Source organism: Pseudorca crassidens, chromosome 21, assembly GCF_039906515.1.
Source record: "Pseudorca crassidens isolate mPseCra1 chromosome 21, mPseCra1.hap1, whole genome shotgun sequence".
Classification (NCBI taxonomy): Eukaryota; Metazoa; Chordata; class Mammalia; order Artiodactyla; family Delphinidae; genus Pseudorca; species Pseudorca crassidens.
The window spans coordinates 36,316,756-36,329,748 of record NC_090316.1 but is presented as its reverse complement, the minus strand read 5'-3'; the positions used below and the strand labels follow the sequence as shown (position 1 = coordinate 36,329,748).

Sequence of the window (12,993 nt, the reverse complement as noted above, 5' to 3'; positions counted from 1 at the left end):
GCGCGTGCTGACTTTTTCCCAGCCTACTTTGTCCTCTTCTACATTGTCCAGAAACGGCTGTAGATGGGAGCGCAGATTATCATGCAACAGGGATGCTCTCGCGCGTTTGAGGGAGCCGTACAGTCTAGTCTAACTGTGCTGTGCTAACATCACCCAAGTGCGACACTTTAAAAACGTGTATACAAATGTTCACGCTTATGCTTCATTATGGGCTGTTTTGCCAGAAAAATATCACACTTTATTCCGATATTGCAGTTGTGTTATTCCCGTGGACATTTATTTTACGCAATTAGAAAGCACAGGAAGAGTGAGATAGCTACATGTTACGACCACACAGCCGCCCACGGCTGAGGCCCTCTGGTCGCGCTCCTCTGCCACGCACGCCCTTCAGAAGAGCTCGTCCTCTCCTGCACTCTCTCCACTGAATCCGAAGGGGCAAATATAGCCCATGAGATACAGATGCAAGTAGCTCCTGGCACACAATAATGACCGACAGCAACCTCAAGGGGAGCGGACAAGGGTATCCTAAATGCTGAGGTTAACAGACGCCTGGCTTAAATACCATTAGTCTATGCAAGTCAGAAATTCCCAGCAAGTTTAGAAAACACAATTTTCTCTTAGTGGACTCCTGATTTTTTCTAGAATCTAAGATACCTTCTTTACCTCCTTCCAGGATCACTACTGGGAAGGAGAACCCAGCCAAAGGAAAGGGTGGGGAGCCACGAGGTTGGGATGATTTGCTTCTCCTTCCCACCCTCAGAAATGTTTCCTGGGAATGGCGGCTGGTATAGTCTCCGATCTTCTCTGCAAGTGTCTCTTAGTAGACGGCCCCAAGAAGCAGCCACGTCATCAGTTAGCACAACATCAAGGCCAGTTGATTATGGCCACATCATGTTAATACATGACCTTCAACATTAAACCTTAAAGCAGTCTGCGTAATATTTCAAGTATTGAATTTTAATCGGGGGGGGGTGCATTGAATAAATAGCAACCTCAATGATTCACCTGAACATAGCATAGTTTTTGTGTTTGTTTGAAATATTGTTCTCACTGGGCTCTAAATAGTTAATTAAGTATGCATATTAATTATTACCAAAGTATAAGAATGTTCCTAAAAGGGCATCTATTGTCCACATAAATATCAAAGAAATTTTTTTATGATCAGCATGGTTTCAGTGAAAACCAAGTGAATTAATGTCATTGGTAGGCAGATCAAAGAAGAAAATGGGTTTCTCACTATTTGAAGTTTTCTCACCTGAATTCACTTAGTATTTAACTTATAATAATAGTATTCACAATACGTTATGCTATTTGTTGAAAGGTTTTTAGGAGTATGATTGTCATAAACCTTTAGAGGATTACTTTCTTGACACTGATGCTCAGAGAACATATGTATACACCAAATTCGTAAAATCTCCAAGAAAGTCTCAGCAAATATAAAGAATTGCTTAGGAAAAATACAGTCCCCTTAGGATTTTTATGTTTTATGTAAAGAGGTAAAAAATAAACAGTGGAACTTTGTAGCAGCTCTCAATTTTAGCAAAAGGTCATAAATTTACTTACAAGGAATCTAGAAGTCAAGAGTGAAGTTCCATCACCAGCCTGCAAATGAACAACAACAAAACCTAAGACAATATGACTTTACTCAGGCCACTTATTTGAACAAGACAGAAAAAAAAACAAACATGATCATATGCTTTATGATTCAATGATATAAATTTAGAGCATTGGCCACAGTAAATAATAATGGTAACAGTAATAGTAATGTCACGATCCTTTTCTCCAAAGATTAAACTGGAGCATACTATAAGTTTTTTTTTTTTTTAAGTGCTATTCTTCCACATGCTAAGTAGGTCAAGCTGTTAGTTTGTTTACATGCACGCTAAGGAAAACAACCAGAAGATTAATACAATAATTGAGAAGAAAACAGTGGAATTGGTACTCTGAACTATAGCACAACATATATTCACAAACCCAATTAAGATCACAGGAAAAAAATGATTTTCTATGTCACTGAGGTTTTCCAACAAGTTTTCACAAGTCATTGCATCTAGATATGAATATGAGCTAATCTACGGCCTCTCAACCACCACTGATGCAGCATTTGTAGTCTGGGTTGCAGGAAGCCAATGGGGTGCTGCACTGATGTTAGCTCTGCTGTTCTGACACTCTATCCGGATGCTCCAACTTTGCTTCAGCGCACTCAGAGCTGAGTCTGAATCCTCAAAGCACGGGTAGAAAGAGTTATGGTTAAGGCAGGGTTAGAGGTGCAGTGAGCCAGCATGACCTGCACTGATTTGCAATCCTAAAACTGGTGTGAAAACAGCATGGTGGCCTTGACTGGACACTCACATGGCTAAGGGCAAAATGGGACAGATATGAATTCAAGCGTTTCTCTTTCTTGCTCTCATCATCTCTCTTCTACACCATGATGGCTCAGTGTACAATCATTTTATGATAAAAGATACAAATTCGATGGAAGGATCTGTATTTTCTATAGCAGATAATCTATCGGGATGTTGTCTGTTAGGTGCTTAAATGTGTCGGTGCTTATATGTATAACGTTAACAGCCTTAGGTTGACCTACATATATTATCAGAAGATTTAACACTGGGTTTTGTTAAATTCCTTGTCTCTTTTAACCAGGGAAGTTACTATGAAGGTGATATACAGAGCACAAGCACAGATCTTTAATCTAGGAGGAGTCTCCAACAACAAGATGAGTTTCAGCGTGGATAGCACACTGCATGTCAGGATACTTGACAGAGTTAAGTGATACAATTGAAAGTTAAATAACAGAAGGGAGAGGCATTAAGGGGCAAAGAAAAGATAGAAAATTCGTGTTTTCAGATGAGATCTGTAAGGAGGAGGAGAGTCATCTGGGTAGGGAGACATAAAAACCCTCTACAGTTAACAGGAGCTGAAGAGAAATTGATTTAGAAAGAACAGAGGCATAATCATGGTGCTGAATAGCGCATTCAATAATGAGTCTGATTCTTGGAAATTCTGAGCTAAAGGTGGAGCCAGTAACTCTGAGAATGACACATGCCATGATTTCTGCAGAAACAGAGCCACTCCCTATCCCCCATCGAGAAAAGTCTACACAGCACAGTCTCAGAAGCTATGCTGAGTAGTAAAACTGAGGCGAGAGGGGAATGTACACGTCTGAGGGATACAGCAAAGTGATGGAATTTCAAGAGAGCCCTGAAAGCGGTGGAAACACGCCACAAATCAGACTCAACAGTAACATTCGAACGTGCAGATAATACTGTCACCTGTCTTTAGGGGAAGGCAGCTGGATATAGCTCCGTATTTTGCAAAGATGTCAATTAAAAAGTCCCTCAGAGAGGGAGAAGATCGATAAAAGAACTTCAAGGTATAGCTCATTTGAAACTATCACAGAAATAAGGAAATGGTGCTGATTTAGTGACAGCCTATGTTCTCACAAACATCAGGTAGGAAGTGAATGTGTGTCTCTGTGGAATCACTTTTGATACCAAAATCTTTGCGTTCACAGTCAAGCATAACCACGTTCTGAAGCAGTAACCCAATGTAAGACGCAGGTGATGGGGCAACGCTACACACACTGGGGCCGCTTCCCGCGGTCTGGCGCCCGGCAGGAGCTGGGACGGGCATGGACAGCCACGAGACTCTCAGCTGCGTGCAGACACCCCAGCAGCCCCTCCGCGATTTGTCCTTGCGTTTCGCATTCTCGCCAAGTGTGCTTCTGGCTCCTCATCCCCTCCCCTCAGCGCCTCTCTCTTTCCTGGCTTCCCCCGTCCCGTGGCTTCTGTAGACGTTTCTACACCAGCCTGTCGACACAGTCGGGCTCGTGAGCCTCGTGCGAATACACCTCAGCTCTGCCCACTGAATTCTATCCTTCTGTGTGCTACAAAGTCAGGTACTGCGTCCTGATTTGGTCCATTCCTTCTCACTCACCCGAGTCCTCTCACCACCCTCTTCTCCACCACACACCCATGTATACAAATACCTCTTCTCCCCTGACCAGTTTGCTAAGCCATATAGCTATATATACACGTACATATATGTTCCTTGAGTCTAAAATATTCCAGAATTGCACTTTAAATTTTTATTATTCTAGAATGAGGCACTTGGAAATTACTCTAAGTTTATACTTTGTTCCAGAATTATATTGTCTAACCTTTCGGCATGTAAGAATTGATTCGGTGGGAACGCTTGGGAAATACAGAAAAGAGCACAATCTATCTGGGGTCTGCTATTTGTCTCAACTGCTTAGATTGTTTCCATTTTTTTTAATTAACAGAACAGTGTCTGGCATCTGCGAATACAGCTCTGACAAACAGAAAGACGTGACTAAGAGAAGCTGGCATGTGGGTCGAATACCGAATTCATCAGGGGTGACTCTGTTTCACTTCGATGGCAGGACGCCCTTACCAGCTTGACTCCCCACGTTAGGTGCCTATAACTTCTTTGTCTTAATCTTCAATTTTCAGTCCTCTTTCTCAGATTCCAGTCTCCTCTGCTCCCCTTCCCTGCTCTTGGCCTCCATGGCCCATCATGCACCATCTGCACTGCACCCACGTGGTGAATTTCCTGTCCACTTATTCATTCACCTTGCTGTGCACTTCTGAATTAGGCATGGGGGCGGGTCGATAAAAACGCACATTCACACTCTCCTTTCATAATCTATAATGAGGTGACAATCAAATTGTTAATCCCAGGATGTTTTCTCATGAAAAGCTTTTAAAAAATCACAGCAGACTATAATTGAATTCCAGATGAATAATATAGAGCTGTAAAAGTTAAGAGAAAGTAGCGGTCATTGTGCTTTACAGCAATTCATTCATTCATTCAACGCACACTATATCAGGCACTGTACTAATGTCGGGAATGCTAAAGTTATTAAAAAAAGAAAGACTAGACCACATGTAGTTTTCAGTTGGAGGGAGACACGTATAATGTTAGATATCGATGAATGCTGAAGAAAAAAGTAATGCAGTTGAAGGAAATAAAAAGAATAATGCAGGTGAGGGAGAACTTTCAATTTTAGATGAAATGGCTACAGAGGTTCTCACGGAGAAGACAAGATTTGAAGAAGGACCTGTGCAAAGTGAGAGACTGAGGCACGTGGATATCGGGGTAAAAGCACACAAAGACCTTGCGCTGCGCACGTCTGCAGCGTTAAAGTAGGAAACCTAGACGCGGAGCACAGGGGGACCAGTAGAAGATGAGGCTGGAGAGCACCGGGCCCAAGATCACGAAGGGACTTGTGGGCCACAGTAAGGAGGAGGGCTTCTGCTCAAAACCAGATGTCTCTGGAGGGCTTTAAGCAGAAAAGTGACATGATCTGACCCCCATTTTGACAGGATTGCTCTGGGTGGTGTGTTAAGAGTAACCTGACGGAGAGGAAGGAAGGACAGAATCTAGAAGACCAGTTAGGGGCTGTGTTGCCCGTCCGGGAACGAGCTGACGGCAGCCTGGAATAGGGTGGTAGCTGTGGGATGATGAGATGCTTTCAGATTTGGGGGGTATTTTGAAGGGAAAACCTAAATATCTGACTGACCAATTGGATACAGGATAAGAGAGAAAGAGGTACTGAGGCGGAAGCCAAAATTTCTGGCCTAAAAGCAAGTAGAAAACCAGACAGGTGGAAGTATCTTTAACGAGGCAGGGGGGAGGGTTTTCAACTTCTTCTTTGCCAAGTCAAGTGTGTTAACTAGATATCCAAGTGGAGGTGCCAACCAGGCAGCTGGGCGTCCTAGTGTGGATTATGAAGAGACTCAGGACTGAAACATCTGGGAATCGTCAGCGTGCAGAACCCGTGATACTGGACAAAATCAACGAGAGAGGGAGTGTAGACTGAAAAGAACGGAGATCCAGAGATGGAGCAGAGTGACATTTCAGCATCTGAGGGTGAGAAAAATAAGGAGGAAGACGCGAAACGGTCTAAGAAAGATCTCCTGGAGAAGCAGGAGGGACGGCACGCCCCAAGGGTCCTGGAAGCAAAGCGAAGGGAGCGTCTTCAAGAGCAATGGTACGACCTCATTTTGCCTTTTAAACCTCTTTTCCTGCATCACCCGTCCTAGTCTCTTTTCCATTTCTCTGTGCCCTGCAAACTGCCGAAGTGATTCACCACCCTCTGCTTTTCTTCCTGTGCTTCCTGGAGAGGATTCGTGGACGGTGGTGAGACCACACCCGGGTGTCAGGCCACCAGTTCTGACACAGGCTTCAGCTATCCCTAGGGCGTTATTTAACTTCTCTCTGCTTTAATTTCCTCATCTTCAAAACAGGTACAATAATAGTAACTATTTGGGCCGGGAAGGACAATTAAATGACAATATATGTGTATGTAACTTCAAACGCTGCCTACACATAGCAAACGTTACCTAATTACACACAACTCATAGTGTTTCTTCTCTCCACCTTGCTTCACTGAAACCCAACCAGAGTCAGCTCCTGCATTTAGTCAATTCCGTTCTTTTATTTCTCTAAAATCATTAGAAAGGCATGATCCAGGATCTGAGCTGCATGTTATTTTATGTAGACTAATCTTTCTTTCTACCCACCCATCTCTACTTGTGAAATTCCTGTGGAGAGACACACCTCTCCAATGCTTCAGCGTTTCTGTAATGCCTTTGCGCTTTCTCACTTTATATATTTGGCATAAAGCACTAACGAGGGAAGATTCTTTCCTAAGCAGGACGCTATCAATCCACAGACGTCCAGACCAAGGATGAGGGTTCTGCTGCCGGCTTCATCTGGGTTCAGGAATCACCGCACCTTCCGACGCAGAGGGCCCATCGGTCATCTTGACAGAGCTGGGCCCCGGCCCTGGGGGAGGCTGGCCATTAGGAAGGAGATAGCAACAACTGGGCAGCATGTACAGAAGCCTGCTCTGAGCAACTGTGGCCTGGAAGCGGGGCGAGTGGTCTAGTCTCGGGAGTGAGCCCAGCAGGGGAGGCCAAGGTTTGGGCAGGGCCAGAAAGCGGTCCCAAGACCCGTGGATTACACGCCTCACAAAAAACTGGGTTTGGGTTTGCGTCATCCTAATGCACAGTGTCTGCTGTCCTCACAAGTCAGCATTGCTAGAAGCGGTAGTTACTTATTCTAGACACATGACATGGGAAAGAAGTGGGCCACAAGGCATTTATAATCTGCGTCTCCTTTACCTACTGTACCGTAATACACACTGTAACAGGCAGTTACAAACACAGCAAAGCATCTGGCCAGCCCTGTCCTTTCAATGCTTATATATTTGCCTTACTATCCTGAGAGATGAGGTCATAAGAACATATCCTAATTGCTTTACCAGCTCATATTGAGAGAAATACTACTTAGAAAAAAATTCATAGAGTGTGATATTGCAGGGGTAGGCTTCACTGGTATACCCAACCGGAAGGAACAGTATTAAGAGCTATTTTTGACTTGGGGCAGAGATCACTTGATCTTAATGCACGGTTTTTTCTTTATTAACTTCTCTGCAAATGAGTTTTATACATACAACCTGAGGGGTTTTGTGAAGTTTATCAAGGTAATATTTATAAACTGCCCTAAAATCCCTAGCTGAAAGAGAAAATGTCATGCAATATTACTTGTCGAAAAATGAGACCTTTTGTAAGCCTTAATTATAAATTTAAATTCCCTTATATCAAGGAACGTGAATCAGTCAATTATAATAAGCCGTGACTGTGTGCACATTGTAAGTTCTTTAGGGCCAAGAAGTGAGCCACTCATTTCTTTTTTCTTCTTCCACAGCATATACTCTGAAAATTGTTGTTGTTGATGATGGTAATACTACTACTGGTTAGTAATAATAATAGTAGTAATAATAATAATAATACTCAATTGTCTAGATCATGGCATACACCATTCATCTTTCTGGGAATTATTAAACAAGAGGGTGTCACTCATGGTTTACTGATTGGGTTCAAGGCACACGTCAGCATCAAAAATAAAGTTAGCATTAAACTTGACTCCATTTAAAGACGCCAGGATCCAAGGTGGAACACAGAGAGTAAGATTAGGAGTTGGAAAGTCACAGAGTACTTGGGCAGAGGTCAGAAACCAGCACAGACCCAGGGCAGCCATTTAATTTGTCTGTCTGTCTATTATTTTTTAACAACTTGGGGCGCCAGACGCCTATCTTGATGATCCTTCCCCTTTGTAGAGAATCCGCAGGAGGTTTAAGCTTCCCGCCCTTGCTAATAAAGTCTATTCTTCTTATTGAATAGAATGATCTTATTTGTTTAAAATTTGGTAGTATCCAGTTGAAAAGAGTTCTGGTGGGACTGTGGTACTTTGGAGCAATGTTCTACAATCATCAGGGACACAGATCATCTTCTATAGAATCATGTTTGAACATCCAGCACCTCGTACATTTCATGACACTTGCAAGAATAAACACATGTGGACAAGTGATGACATCCTTTGCCACCTCTGTCTTGTCGGTAGGATTAGGCCATGCAGAGAAGGATGGTTTTCCTCCAAGTCCTTCTTAATGTCTCCATGTTTTCTATCTTATGCATGACCAATACTTCAAGCCACTATGTTTAGTTCTGATATTCATGAATGTATTCATTTACATTTTTCCAGTTTAATTGAGATACAGTTGACATAAAACATTGAGTAAGTTTAACATGTGCAGTGTGTTGATTTGATACACATACACATACTGCAAAACGATTATCACAGTAGAGTTAGTTAACACATGTATCCATCACCTCACATAACTAACAGTTTTGGTGTGTGCACTCGTGTGTGGTGAAAACACTGAACATCTACTGTCTTAGCAACTTTCGAGAATATAAGGCTATATTACTAACTATAATCACCATGCTGTATATTAGACCCTCTAGAACTTATTCATCTTATAACTAGAAGTTTCTGCCCTTTGACCAACATCTCCCCAATTTCTCCCACACTCTGGCAACCACCATCCTACTCTGTTTCTCTGAGTTCGATGTTTTAGATTCCACATATAAGTGATATCGAATAGTATTTGTCTTTCTCTGACTTACTTCTCTTCACATAATGCCCTTAAGGTCCATCCATATTGTCACAAATGGCAGGATTTCCTTCTTGTTTATGGCTGAGTAATATTCCATTGTGTGTGTGTGTGTGTGTGTGTGTGTGTGTGTGTGTATAATGTATTACATACACACTTATATATAGGTATATATGTATGTATATACATATATACGCACATGTATTTATACACACACATATATACATACATATATGTACACACACACACATATATCACATTTTCTTTTCATTCATCGATGGACACTCCGATTGTTTCCATGTTGTCTTGGCTATTGTGAATAACGCTGCAATGAACATGGGAGTGCAGATATCTTTTCGAGATAGTGATTTCATTTCCTTTGGTTATATACCCAGAAGTGGGATTGCTGGATCACACGGTAGTTCTACGTTTAATTTCTGAGGAAACTCCATACTGTTTTCCATAGTGGCTGGACCACTGTACGCTCCCACCAAGAGGGCACAAAGGTTCTTTTTCCTTTACATCCTCACCAGCACGTGCTATGTCTTATCTCTTTTATAATGGCCATTCTATCAGGCGTGCGGTGCTATCTCAGTTGGTTTTGGTTTGCATTTCCCTGAGGATGAGTGATGCTGAGTACCTTTTTCTGTCCTGTTGGCCATCTGTACGTCTTCTTTGGAAAAATGTCTATTCAGGTTCTCTGCCCATTTTTCAAGTGGATTGTTTTTGTTTTGTTTCACTTGACTTGGTATTGAGTTGTATGAGTTATTTATATATTTCGGATATTAACCCTTATCTGATAAATACTTTGCAAAAATTTTCTCCTATTCCACAGGCTGCCTCTTCATTCTGCTGATCATTTCTATTGCTGTGCAGAAATTTCCAACATTGTGTTGTAGAGTGGGCCTATGATTTACTGTCTATACCTAGACACTTTGAAGAGCGCAAAGGGGTATTAGTGTCACCTGTACCAGGGCAACAGACATCCTGTCCTGGGCTCAACAATTACGTATGGTTACCGTAATTACCTGACCTTAGATGGCAGGGGAGAGTGTGCCTTTTGCTACTGCCTCCCATGCTTAATCAAAGTGGACTTTACTTACGGTAAAATCCAAGTACAGACCAAGGTATCTTTATTTCTCACCTTGTCCACTCCAGTAGTGTATATTCTGCTTCACCTGCAGACCATTCTTCAGAGATTATTTTAATCACAGGTCACAGCAACATGCCTTTGCTCTCCGTAACCCCCCTGGTTTGCACAGCTCACACCTCTGACTTTGTTTATGGTCAAATATCACCTCTTCAGAGAGCCCACGTCAAATCATTCTATCTAGAAGTTAAATCTCTCACTTCCTCTCCTGCTTTGCTTTTCTACATCGCGCTTTTTCACTTCTGATGTAACTACGTGTATTTGTTTATTTTCTGTCTTCTAAACAGGCCACAGACTCCATCAAGGGAGGGACTTCTTCTTCTACTTTGTGACTCATTTAAGTAAGTTCTGGCACACAGCAGGCGTCCACTTCCTAGTTATTGGGTGAATATATAAATAAATGAATATGTACAAGGGTACAGATATTAGGTCAAATCTCAGATGGAAAAATTCAGAAACAAAATCTAGCATTAAAATCTCTTCCTCATTCAATCTTTTACCCTCTCCATGGGGACAAGGTGAGAAAAAGATCAAACAAGGAGCTAAAGCGTTAAGCCAGCATGTGCTAAAAGGACTGAAGGCGAGAAAGGAGAGAGCGTACTGTTTATCTTACTTTAATGTAAAGCTTTAAAGAATCTGAGATTGTCCTCACTGAATGCATTGTTTCTTGTAAAGACTAGAAATTCCTGCTTTTCAACCCTGATTAAAAGATGGGCGTCCTGCCACGCCCCAAAGATCCCCGGATTAGTTCTACGTTGGCTAGTGGAAGGCAAGGCGGTCCATAAACAAGGGCCTGCTTTGGAAGACTCCCTGCCTCTGGCTCCCAGTAGATGGGTGCTGGGAAATGCTGGCAGAAGTACCCCAGCTGATCTCAACTGCCCCGAAGTTGCCCAGTGAGGAAGGCTGATCTCTAAGCAGTGAGGGCCCAACCACTTAGTGCTTTACAGACCACAGACAATTGCGCTCAGAAGCAGAGGGCCAGGCGGTACTGAACTTCCGCGCTCTGATGGAAAATGTTCCCTACAGCTCAATGCACACAGTAGCCAATCGACCCCCAGTTCTGCCCTAGGGGTCACTTCTGGATTTCTTCCAAGGGAGAGCAAGTTGCTTAATCCAACATCAGTATGGAGTTGCACAAAACCCAGCATCACCTTCTAAGTGAGAAGTGTACTTAGCTCACGACTAGCCTTTTGATGGAAACCACGGAGCTCATACCATTCAAAAATTATCTTCAATCGGGATGCCTTCCTGTCAAACAGTAAAGTTATTAATAATGCTGTAAATCTTCCAAATAAGTTTTGACAAGTTTGTTTTTTTGAAGAAAAGCTGAAAAACCAGAAATGTGGTTGGTAATGTTTGAACAGAGCTTTCCAAAGACCTTTACAGACAGTTTTTACTATGAATTCATTAGTTTCCTTTTTCAAATTTCAAAAAGTACATCATAATTTGCTAATTAATGTGTGATTTTTATAGTTTGCCTGTATTTTTTTATCTGTACTATTCTGTATGTTCATGAACACCGCTTGGTGCTGTGGTAGAACAAATTTGAATACAACAGTTCAGAAAAAGCGAATCGCTTTCCCTTTAACCTTGGGAAAGGTTAAAAATGTGCCCTTCACAAATGGGTAGACAATAAGGGCCTGTCATCATCCAAACCTGATGACCTCTTCCTCATGTTTGAAAATATTAGGACCTAAATGTAGTCATGACATATTCCACGTGTCTTACGCTTTCTGTTATAAGCTGCCTATGTATATATTATCATACTTGGTCTTCACAGCAGTCTTGGAGTTCTTTTCCTCAGTTTGCAAAGGAGGCTACAGAGACTCAGGGAGTTTACATAACTTGGCTACAGACACAAAATGAGTAGCAGAGTTGGAACTGGGCTGCAAATTATCTGTCCTAACCTTCTCACTGCTTATGTGTCACCTCCTTACCGTTGTTCATTGCAGCTCTGTGCCTTTTTTCCCAGCACTTCTGCATGTGCAAGTTTCCTACGGTGGAGCGATGCTGTGTCATGTAGACCACAGCTTTGATCTTAAAACTCGTTTAAAAATGGCCTCAAATCCCAATATCAGAACACAGAGAAATTAACCTGTCCAAAGATACACAACACTGAGTCTTTTAAAAACCGTGAACTATTAAGAATATTTTCTAAATACATTAAGTGTCTATCTCTAAAATTAATGAAATCAGGTATCTTATTAAGACATGAGGGATAAGATTACTCTCGGCACAGTTCACACAAGTGAACTTTAATTGCAGCAGACTCAGATGGCTTAAGCAAGCGGATTCTGACTTTGTGTATGGTGCTGGGAATGTAAAACGTACACCAGATTTGAAGACTTCGTACAAAAGCAGAATGTGAAATACCTCATTAACCACTTTTATACTGATTACATATTGAAATGATATTTTAGATGTATTAAGTAATATGCATTACGAAAAATAATTTCACTTGTTCCTTCTTGTTTTTCAAACAGTGGCTACTAGAGATAATTGAAATCTACACACGGGACTCCGAGTATATTCCTACAGGACAATGTTGGTCCAGAGCATGGTGGAGACACCTAAGACATGACTGCGGTCCTCGCCAGAGGATGAGACAAGGCTGATGTATGTGAAACAGAGGTGGAAGGACATATCTGTTTAAGTAACAAGTGATTGGAAAAGGAACATAGCATCTCTGAGAAAGTTCAAAGAAGGGGAAAATCAGTGTGGTCTACAATACATGGGGAAGGTCTGATGTTAAGGGTTGCAAGAGACTCTTTGGATGAGCCTGATGAGGAAAACGGACAGGACCATGTCACTGTCAACGTCCAGCGAAGGAAAGGAAGAGAGAGTAAAAGGCGGCAGA

General features: G+C 42.0%; 1 long non-coding RNA gene across 1 annotated transcript in view; it reads right to left on the bottom strand.

Annotated features, from left to right (window-relative positions):
• Positions 1-12,993, bottom strand: part of LOC137215918 (uncharacterized) — a 1,149,036-nt gene that overhangs the window by 227,373 nt on the left and 908,670 nt on the right. The window contains exon 4 of the long non-coding RNA XR_010939487.1: positions 1,564-1,602. This is a non-coding gene — a long non-coding RNA (uncharacterized lncRNA). The remainder of the gene's footprint in view (positions 1-1,563; positions 1,603-12,993) is intronic.